Source organism: Pinus tabuliformis, chromosome 2_1 (genome assembly GCF_031772625.1).
Source record: "Pinus tabuliformis cultivar Carrire ecotype Pingquan chromosome 2_1, CPIR1, whole genome shotgun sequence".
Lineage (NCBI taxonomy): Eukaryota > Viridiplantae > Streptophyta > Pinopsida > Pinales > Pinaceae > Pinus > Pinus tabuliformis.
Window position 1 is genome coordinate 638,103,848 of NC_142299.1, and position 9,425 is coordinate 638,113,272.

Genomic DNA, 9,425 nt, shown 5'->3' on the forward strand with positions numbered 1-9,425 from the left:
AGTAAGACGCGTTGCTGGGACGTTGCAGTGCCCTGTCGTGACCTGTACTCCGCCTGCAAGATTCTTCTCGTCTTTGAAATTTCAAGCGTGGCCATTGGAAAGGGAGGCAGCCAGGCGTTCCTTCTTCGGGTGGCGTTGCAGTGGGACGTGGAGACTGAGAATCTGCATGCACTGCAACTATTCCTCTCTTCCTCCTCTTCGTGTTGCGGTGGTCGCTCTCCTCCCTTCCCTCACCATCCATAAATACAAAGTTAATACCCACGAACTCTTCATACATTCTGCTCAGTTGTATTCCATCAGTGAAAGTAACAAAGAAGAGGAAAAAGAAGAGGAATGGGTGTCTTCTCCTCTCCATTGTCGACGCTGAAATGGGTGACTTTATTCGTGGCCCTTCTGCTTCTCGTTGAGTGGGGCACCCCCACTGTTGATGCTCATGAAGACATCGTCATGGATGGAGAGGTGGTGCAACAGCAAGGACGGTCGTGCGACCCGCAGAGATTGTCTGCTTGCCGCGACTACTTGCAGCGCCTGAGAGAACAGCCATCGGAAAGATGTTGCGAGGAATTGCGAAGAATGTCTCCACACTGCCGATGCCGAGCCATAGAGCAAGCACTAGATCAATCTGAATCGTATGATTCATCGACGGAAGAGATTTTCAAGAATTCCGATGGTGCACCACTTAATCCACGCCGCGGACGCCGCGGCGAAGGGCGCGGAAGGGAAGAAGAAGAAGAGGCGGCGGTGGAGAGAGCCGAAGAGCTTCCTGATAGATGCAATGTCCGCGAGTCACCCCACCGCTGCGATATTCGACGCCACTCTCGTAAGTCACTCCAACAGCGTTACCAATTATGGACGAACAATAATTGATTCTCATACTTTATCGGCAAGTCTTTCTGTAAGTTCTTCCATGTTACAGATAATGACTTATTTTTGTTTTGATTGGGGTGTGCGCAGGCTATTCCATTAGCGCCTGAGCGACTGACTATCACGTCTAGGCATGTAAATAAAAATGTTGTTCGCACTCCAGCTACGCAAGTACTGGGTTTTGTAGGAGCTTATAGGCTCTACAACATAGCCGGCGCTCTCTAGCATGTAATAAACGAGTGAATGAATTACAAGTAAATTACGCAGTTAAAAGGAAGAGTTGTCCAACATAAATGGATTGAATTATGTCTTCTTCTTTTTTTAATTTATTATCTAAGGGCCATTATTCTTAAAAACATACCAATTTTCTCAATCTCATGATTAAGTGGATCATGCAATCTATTAGTTGTCCTCAAACCTGCAATGCTCATATATACAAAGTGAGATACATATATCATATAACATTTTTGATTTTAGATTTCTGTGATATATGATAGAAGAAAAAATTTTCTGAATAATTTTTTGGAGTTAACATTTAGAATTCTCTATTGTGATTCATCACAAGGGTAAAAATGGAGTATCTGATCTAACATTAACAATATATATATATATATATATATATATATATATAGGTAGAGATGCTTCAAAGTAAACAAGGAAAAACAAATTGATCTGTTAGAAAGTTGAAAAATTAATACTCTGAAATAAAATTGGAAAATAAAGAATATATATAAAAAAATATAAAGATGAAACGCTAAAATTATCATCAAAGCTAAGGTGAAATATATTAACAATATATATATAGGTGGAAATGCTTCAAAAAAAACAAGGAAAAACAAATTAATCTGTTAGAAAGTTGAAAAATCAATACATTGAAATAAAATTGGAAAATAAAGAATATATATAAAAATATATAAAGATGAAATGCTAAAATTATGGAGAAAATAAAAGAAGTCAAAAACAAGATCAATGAAAAAAAAAATTAATTAATTAATTAATTAATTAAATTTGTTTATTTATTTATTTTTAAATTTGTATTAAAAAAATTAATTAATTAATTAAATTTGTTTATTTATTTATTTATTTTTAAATTTGTATTATTCATTGATCCTCTTTTTGACTTCCTTTATTTTTAAGGAATTTAGACTTCTGTGATCCATAACATTGTTTAAATAATCTTCGGCAAAATCACATAATCAATCTTTTGTCGACGCTTTTCAAACCAACCAGTGTGGTTCATCGTCAGGAGAAGTTCATCGTCAGTCCATAATTTTAACATTTCATCTTTATATTTTTTTATATATATTCTTTATTCTCCAATTTTATTTCAATGTATGAGGATGTTTTTGAAAGTCTAATTTCATTTTCATTTTACTTTGACTTTATAACGTATATATATATATATATATATATATATCTTTTGACTTTCTAAAGAATCAATTTGTTTTTCCTTGTTTTATCTGAAGCATCTCTACCTATATATATTTTGTTAATGTTAGATCTGTTGGAGATAATGGAGGAAGTTAAACTTAGATTAATGTTATAGTGATGATAGGATTGAAATTCTAATTTTAGATCTCAGATCCTACCAGGGAGTGGTTCAAACCACCCTGATTGTGAGAAAGCCTACATATAGTAAGTTGTTCTCCTGATTGTATACAGTGTGTATGTGTGAAGTGCTTGGGCACTCTCTAGGTATCTTACCTGGAGAGCCAGTTAATTACTAGAACATCGATTTTTATCATGGTATCAGAGCTCCAGGAAAGAGTTGAGATCGATCTTGTTGCTGAAGTTTTTTTTTTTGTTTTTTTTTATCGGCTGTGTCTTATTGTGGAGCGCTATAGTTTGTGTTTTATTGCTTCATCGTGATTTCTTGTTGCATGCTTGGTCTTGCTGTTGAGGCGTATTGGCAGCATTCGTGGAGCTAGTGGTGAACCCAAGTGCAACGGAAACGAAACTCAAAAAGAGCGTTGCTGCATTTTGAAGGTCCAGTGGTTTCCTTGTGAAGGTTGATTGCATTGATTGTGTTTCGGTGCTGCAAGCTGCCTGGCGTGGAGATCATGGACACATCGAGTTTCCTTCCTAGAAAAGACACTGAAGCATTGGCACATATCGAGCGATTGGCAGTCGGTTGAAGGGACTCTGTAATGGGAGCCATTGGCGCGTTCTATGATCGATTTTCTAACACAGGACAAGACAGCCTGAGATATCAGATGGTTGTGTTGATTTTTTTTCGTGTCCAAATGTGGCTAGTTGGGTTGTAGGCCACATTAGATTAAGATTTTTGTTCAAGTTGAATTTCTCGTTTTGCAAAAAGGAGCCCGAAATTTACTTTTTTCGCTTTCATAATATTATGAAGCTTGAATCGTTTTGAAGCTGTTTTCGAGAAACTTCACGCAATTTATGTGACGATTGCGAAGATTTTCAAGCGATTGTGACGATTCATAAGCTTTTTGTTAATGTGTTTAGATGTGCCTATGAAGATTTTTAAAACTTTGAAGATTTAAAATACACTGTTAAATATCCAGTATTTGGTGAGGGGAGATAGTTGCGCTTGGCTAAATTCTCCAGCAAAATGAAAAATAGAAGATTTTAGGATATGTTCGGGGCAAAATTCGGGATTTTAACCTTAGATAGTGCTGCTCTATTGTGTATGATAGAAGCTTTCAATCTCTTGAAATGTCTTAATAGGGAGCAGTTTCCCAAGAAGCATTCTATTTTAAGTTATTGTGTTGAATATTGCTTGCTGCGTGCAGAAAGCCGGAAGATCTGTGTAACATTGATTACAGAGATCTGAAAGTCAATTGGAATTAGATACTGAGAATGTTTCCAGCTTGTGAGAGGTCATTTTGTTGCTCGTCGCCAGAGCTGAGGGCACTAAGACCTGTGTGGCACAGAAGCCACAGTCTACAAGGTTCTACAGTTGAAGAGTTGCCAAAGGGAGAAGTTTCTGCCTGCGTGGTAACAGGGTTGTTGGAGCTCATTAGAGGACCGTGTGCAGTTGAAAAGGATTCTCGAAGCGAGATAACCTAGACTTTAACAACATGTCTTTATTTGAAGATATTTTTAATTCTGATGATGATCTTTTTCTCATGTGGGCATTTGGCATTAACATGGGTAGTATATTCGAGTCAGAAGAAATTTCAGAAAAACAATGTGGTTCTGTTGATGACCACGAGAATCAAGAGGCACACTCTATTGTGCAAGATTCACAAGATGATCTTCAAAAAGGATGTGAAGAGGAACAAAGTATTGAAGATCAACAGGATGAACTAGATGAAGCTGATTGCAAAGATGTGGCAAAAGAAAACAAAGATGAAGAAAATTTAAATTGTGATGATCTCATTAATATTTTTGTGTGTGCAGATGATACCACCAACAACAAGGAAAAAGTAATGAAGTTTGAAGAAGAATTGAAATTTCTTGAAACATGGCTTGAAACACCATGTATGTATGAAATCAACACATAAATTGCAGTAATGAATGGTGAAGACATCATCGTTGGCGTTCAGATGGTTGACACTAGAAATAGTGGGAAGGAAAATTCTCCTATCCAGCCTGCCATAATTCTAAAAAGGGAAAGAATAAGAATTCAAGTTTTCCTTCACAGGGGAAAAAATGAGGTGAAGATACAACATTACCTCGTGGCAAAGAAAGTGAAGATGAAGCCGCATCCACAAATGAACAAGTATGGGCTCTGCGGCAAGAAGACTAAAATGAAAACTCTGTTACCAAGTTTTTTCATGTTTTCAATTGTAAGCCTAGCTGAGACTAGACTAGCAAGCATATGTTATTGTTTAGTACCCTTTCTCCATTAAGGAGGAGTGTTGGAGATAATGGAGAAAGCTAAACTTAGATTACTGTTATAGTGATGATAGGATTGAGACTCTAATTTTAGATCTCAGATCCTAATATCCAGGGAGTGGTTCAAACCACCCTGATTGTGAGAAAGCCTATATATACTAGGTTGTTCTCCTGATTGTATACAATGTGTATGTGTGAAGTGCTTGGGCACTCTCCAAGTATCTTACCTAGAAAGCCAGTCAATTAATAGAACATCGATTTTTATCAAGATCAAATACTCCACCTTTGCCTTCACGATAAACCACAGTATCAAGTTCTAAACGTTGGCTCCAAAAAATTATTTGATGTGATCTCTCCGAAAAAATTCTCTTCTAATCATATAATATTATTAAATAATTATACTTTCAAATTAACACAATGTATTAATCAACAAAAATTGGGCATTATTTTGAGGTATTAATCAACAAAAATATGAGCATTATTTTTATATTATAATCAACATAGTATACTTTAATATATTGTAATAATTTGTTTAAACTCAAATACAATTTTGGTAGTACATTCATATAGGTTATACGGTTTTGGTAGTATTTTTATATATCTCAGCATCAGTTCTAGAGAGTATATGGCTATGAGTGGATATTTCTGGAGTTTTGACATTATTTTTATATTTTTCATACACACTATATGGTTATCAGTTGATATTTTTAATCCATAATTTGATACGAAATAACGATTCTTTAATGCGGAATAAATACTTAAAAAAATCATAAATAATTGTAAAAAAACTTGATGCCCAAGAAAACATACCTCCGGCCATTGATGCTACTTTTGCTTTTACTAATTGCTATGGAAGTTTTTCCACTTCAACACTAGTTTTGCTTTGGGCTCTTTTTTTGAGCTATCTTGAATTTCGATATTAGCTTACACACACTGCTCGAGAGTTTTTTCAGATGAATACTAATTTTGCTACGAGATCTTTTGCAGATCGGCCGCATACATATATTTCTTTTGCCAAAAGAAATTTCTGCGTTACTTCACTATTGAAATAGACAACAAAACTTGCGTAGCTTGCACGATAAGAAGACTCACACGCTCACGCACTTAATCAAAATCTGAAACATGCCAACTACATGGTAATCAAGCGATATAGATAATGGGAACTCGCTGGCCAGGAAAAACACTACACAAATCTCTCATCCGTATGGCACTTCCAAGCTATGCTCACTCTAACTTGATGGTGTAAGACTGAGGGGGATTGAGTTAGTGAGCTTGGGGACCAAATAGAAGTATTTATAGCCAAGCTTATGTTGGCTATGTGTCAAGTGTTCCATAGATCATGGTAGAGAACTACAAAGGGAGTAATGGACCACTCCAGGAGCTCCCAACAAGAAATTAATTTAACTGTAGTTGGTTTCTATAATTTAAGGAAATAACTGCAATTGGTTTCCATAATTGTAGGAAATAACTGGCAAATTGTTTCCAAATCAACTGCGGCTGTTATGGGAGCTATCAACGGCTATTATGGGAGTTAACATTCTCCCACTTGGTCCATACTTCCAATCTTAATGTCTCATCTTAAAACCCATTGATAAGCTGTATTAAGTAATAGATACATGAATCATGGCAATAAGTCCTCTAATGACGAGTATTATCTTCCATGTATTACTATGTATTTATTTCTATTATAATTTATGTGGCAACAATTTCTTAATGAATAAACCTTATGTTTATTCTTGGTCCTACACAGATGAATTCTCTCAAATCAATTTAAGGTGCACATAAGTATGAGAAAAACATCACAATAATTAAGAATTTCATTAAAATAACATTGTCCATACAATGAGAAACTACATAATGGAACCAAGTCCCATATTCATTACATGATCCCTGAATTTAAACGGTGGCATGCCCTTAGTCAAAGGATTAGTAATCATCAACTCAGTGCTGGCATGCTCAATGACCACTTTCTTTTCTTTAACACGTTCCCTTATAGCTAAATACTTAATGTCGATGTGTTTATTTCAACTCCCACTTTTGTTGTTTTTAGTCATAAAAACAGCAGCTGAATTGTCACAACATATTCTCAATGGCTTAGAGATAGAATCCATAATTCTAAGCCCAAAAATGAAACTCTTAAGCCATACACCATGTAAAGTAGCCTCAAAATAGGAGACGAACTCGGCTTCCATAGTGGAAGTGGCAATCAAAGTCTGCTTGGCACTCCTCCATGATACAGCTCCACCGGCCATCATAAAAATGTATCCTGATGTTGATTTGCATGAATCAACACATCCAACAAATTCAGAATCTGAGTAGCCAATTACTTCCAAATTGTCTGTCCGTCTATACATAAGCATGTAGTTTTTGGTTCCTTGAAGGCACCTCATTACTTTCTTTGTAGCTCTCCAATGGTCTAAACCTGGATCACTCTGATATCATCCCAACATTCCCACAAAAAATGCAATGTCAGGTCTTGTGAAAACCTGAGCATACATTAGGCTTCCAACAGCAGAAGCATATGGAATGTTCTTCATTTGTTCCCTTTCAAAGTTGTTCTTCGAGCATTGGTTCAAATTGAACCTATCACCCTTCACAATGGGAGATACACTTGGTGAACAATCCTTCATCTGAAATCTCACTAAAATTTTATTAATATAGGTTTCCTGTGACAGGCCGAAGATGCCTCAAAATCTGTTTCTATGGATCTTAATGCCAATGACATAAGATGCCTCACCCATATCCTTCATATCGAAATTTTTAGAGAGGAATTGTTTCACCTCATGCATCAAACCCTTATCATTTGTTGCTAGCAAAATGTCATCCACATATAAAACAAGAAAACAAATTTTACTCCCACTAACTTTCAGGTATATACATTGATCCATAATATTTTCTACAAAACCAAAAGAAGAAATTACATTATGAAATTTCAAATACCATTAGCGGGATGCTTGTTTTAAACCATCTAATGATTTTTTGAGCTTGAAAACCAATTGTTCACCATCACTAGAGGGGAATCCTTTAGGTTGTTTCATGTAAACCTCCTCCTCTAGATCTCCATTGAGAAATGTTGTTTTCACATCCATTTGTTGCAACTCCAAGTCAAAATGGGCTACTAATGCCATAATAACGCGCAAGGAATCTTTCTTAGATACAGGAGAGAAAGTCTCCGTGTAATCGATTCCTTCTTTCTAAGTGAATCCCTTAGCAACGAGTCTTGCCTTGTATCTCTCAATGTTTCCTGATGAGTCTTTCTTTGTCTTAAAGATCCATTTACATCCAATGGATTTTGCACCATTAGGCAACTCAACAAGATCCCATACTTCGTTACTCTTTATAGAATTCATCTCTTCCTTCATGGCATTGTACCATAATTCTGATTCTTTGCAACTCATGGCTTGTGAAAAGGACTCGGGATCATTTTCGGCTCCAATATTAGTGTCAAATTCTTGCAAATACACAACATAATCATTAGGAATTTTTGATCTCTTTGGTCTAGTAGATCTTCGTAATGTTGTACCACCATCTTCCTGAGAAGTATGTGGTTCAACTCGTTGTTCAAAAGTTCTTGGAAACTCTTGAACTACATGATCTACTGGAATGCCGTTAGCAGCTTGTGGAACTTCAACAATTGGTTGTTCATCACTAGTTTGTACTTGAGGGGTGCTATGAACAATAACCAATCTATCACTTGAGGTGGAAGGTTGAGATTCTGAATGATCCTTCTCAGAAACTATGTTCCTGGTTTGATCGCTCCCACTGGTCAAGTCATTTTCAAGAAACTTTGCATTTCTTGATTCCACAATCCTAGTGCTGTGAGATGGACAGTAAAATCTGTAACTTTTAGACCTTTCAGCATATCCAATGAAATACCCACTAATGGTCCTTGGGTCCAGCTTCTTCCCTTGTGGATTATAAATTCTCACTTTAGACAAGCATCCCCAAACGTGCATATGTCGCAAACTCGGTTTCAAACCTTTCCATAATTCAAATGGCATTTTAGGAACAACCTTGGTTGGAACTCAATTTAATATATACACTACCGTCTTAAGTGCTTCAATCCACAAAGATTTAGGAAAATTAGAGCTGATAAGCATACTCCGCACCATGTCCAATAATGTTTGGTTTTTTCTTTCTACTACACCATTCTGGTGGGGTGAACCAGGCATGGTGTATTGGGCAACAATCCCATGCACTTGAAGAAATTTTGCAAATGGCCCAGATGCTTGTCCATCTTCTGTGTATCTACCATAATATTCTCCACCTCTATCTGATCTCACGATCTTAATTTGCCTGCCGCATTGTTTCTCTATTTCAACCTTAAAGATCTTAAAGGCATCTAATGCTTCGTTCTTTTTATGAAGCATGTAGAGATACATATATCATAAGTAATCATCTATGAAAGAGATGAAGTATCTCTGACCATGTGAGTCCATGTCTAGACTACATATATCAATATGTATGATCTCTAATATGTCCGAACTCCTATTGGCACCTTTCTTTGACTTGTTGGTCTGCTTTCCCTTTATGCAGTCCACACAAGTCTCAAAATCAGTAAAATCCAGAGTATTAAGTACCCCTTCATTTAGCAATATTTTAATTCTTTCTATGGAGATATGACCTAGTCTCCAGTGCCATAATTTAGAGGAATCTTCATTAATAACACATCTTTTAGTGCCAGTGTGAGCATGCATTGAATCATAAGTGACATTGTTTCGTAAATTAATGCAGTAAAGACCATTAGACAAAATACC

The 9,425-nt window shown here is 36.3% G+C and overlaps 1 pseudogene; it reads left to right on the forward strand.

Annotated features, from left to right (window-relative positions):
* The first annotated feature begins 255 nt into the window (after positions 1-255).
* On the forward strand, positions 256-867 carry LOC149202169 (2S albumin seed storage protein PINP1 pseudogene; annotated as a pseudogene).
* The last annotated feature ends 8,558 nt before the right edge of the window (positions 868-9,425 follow it).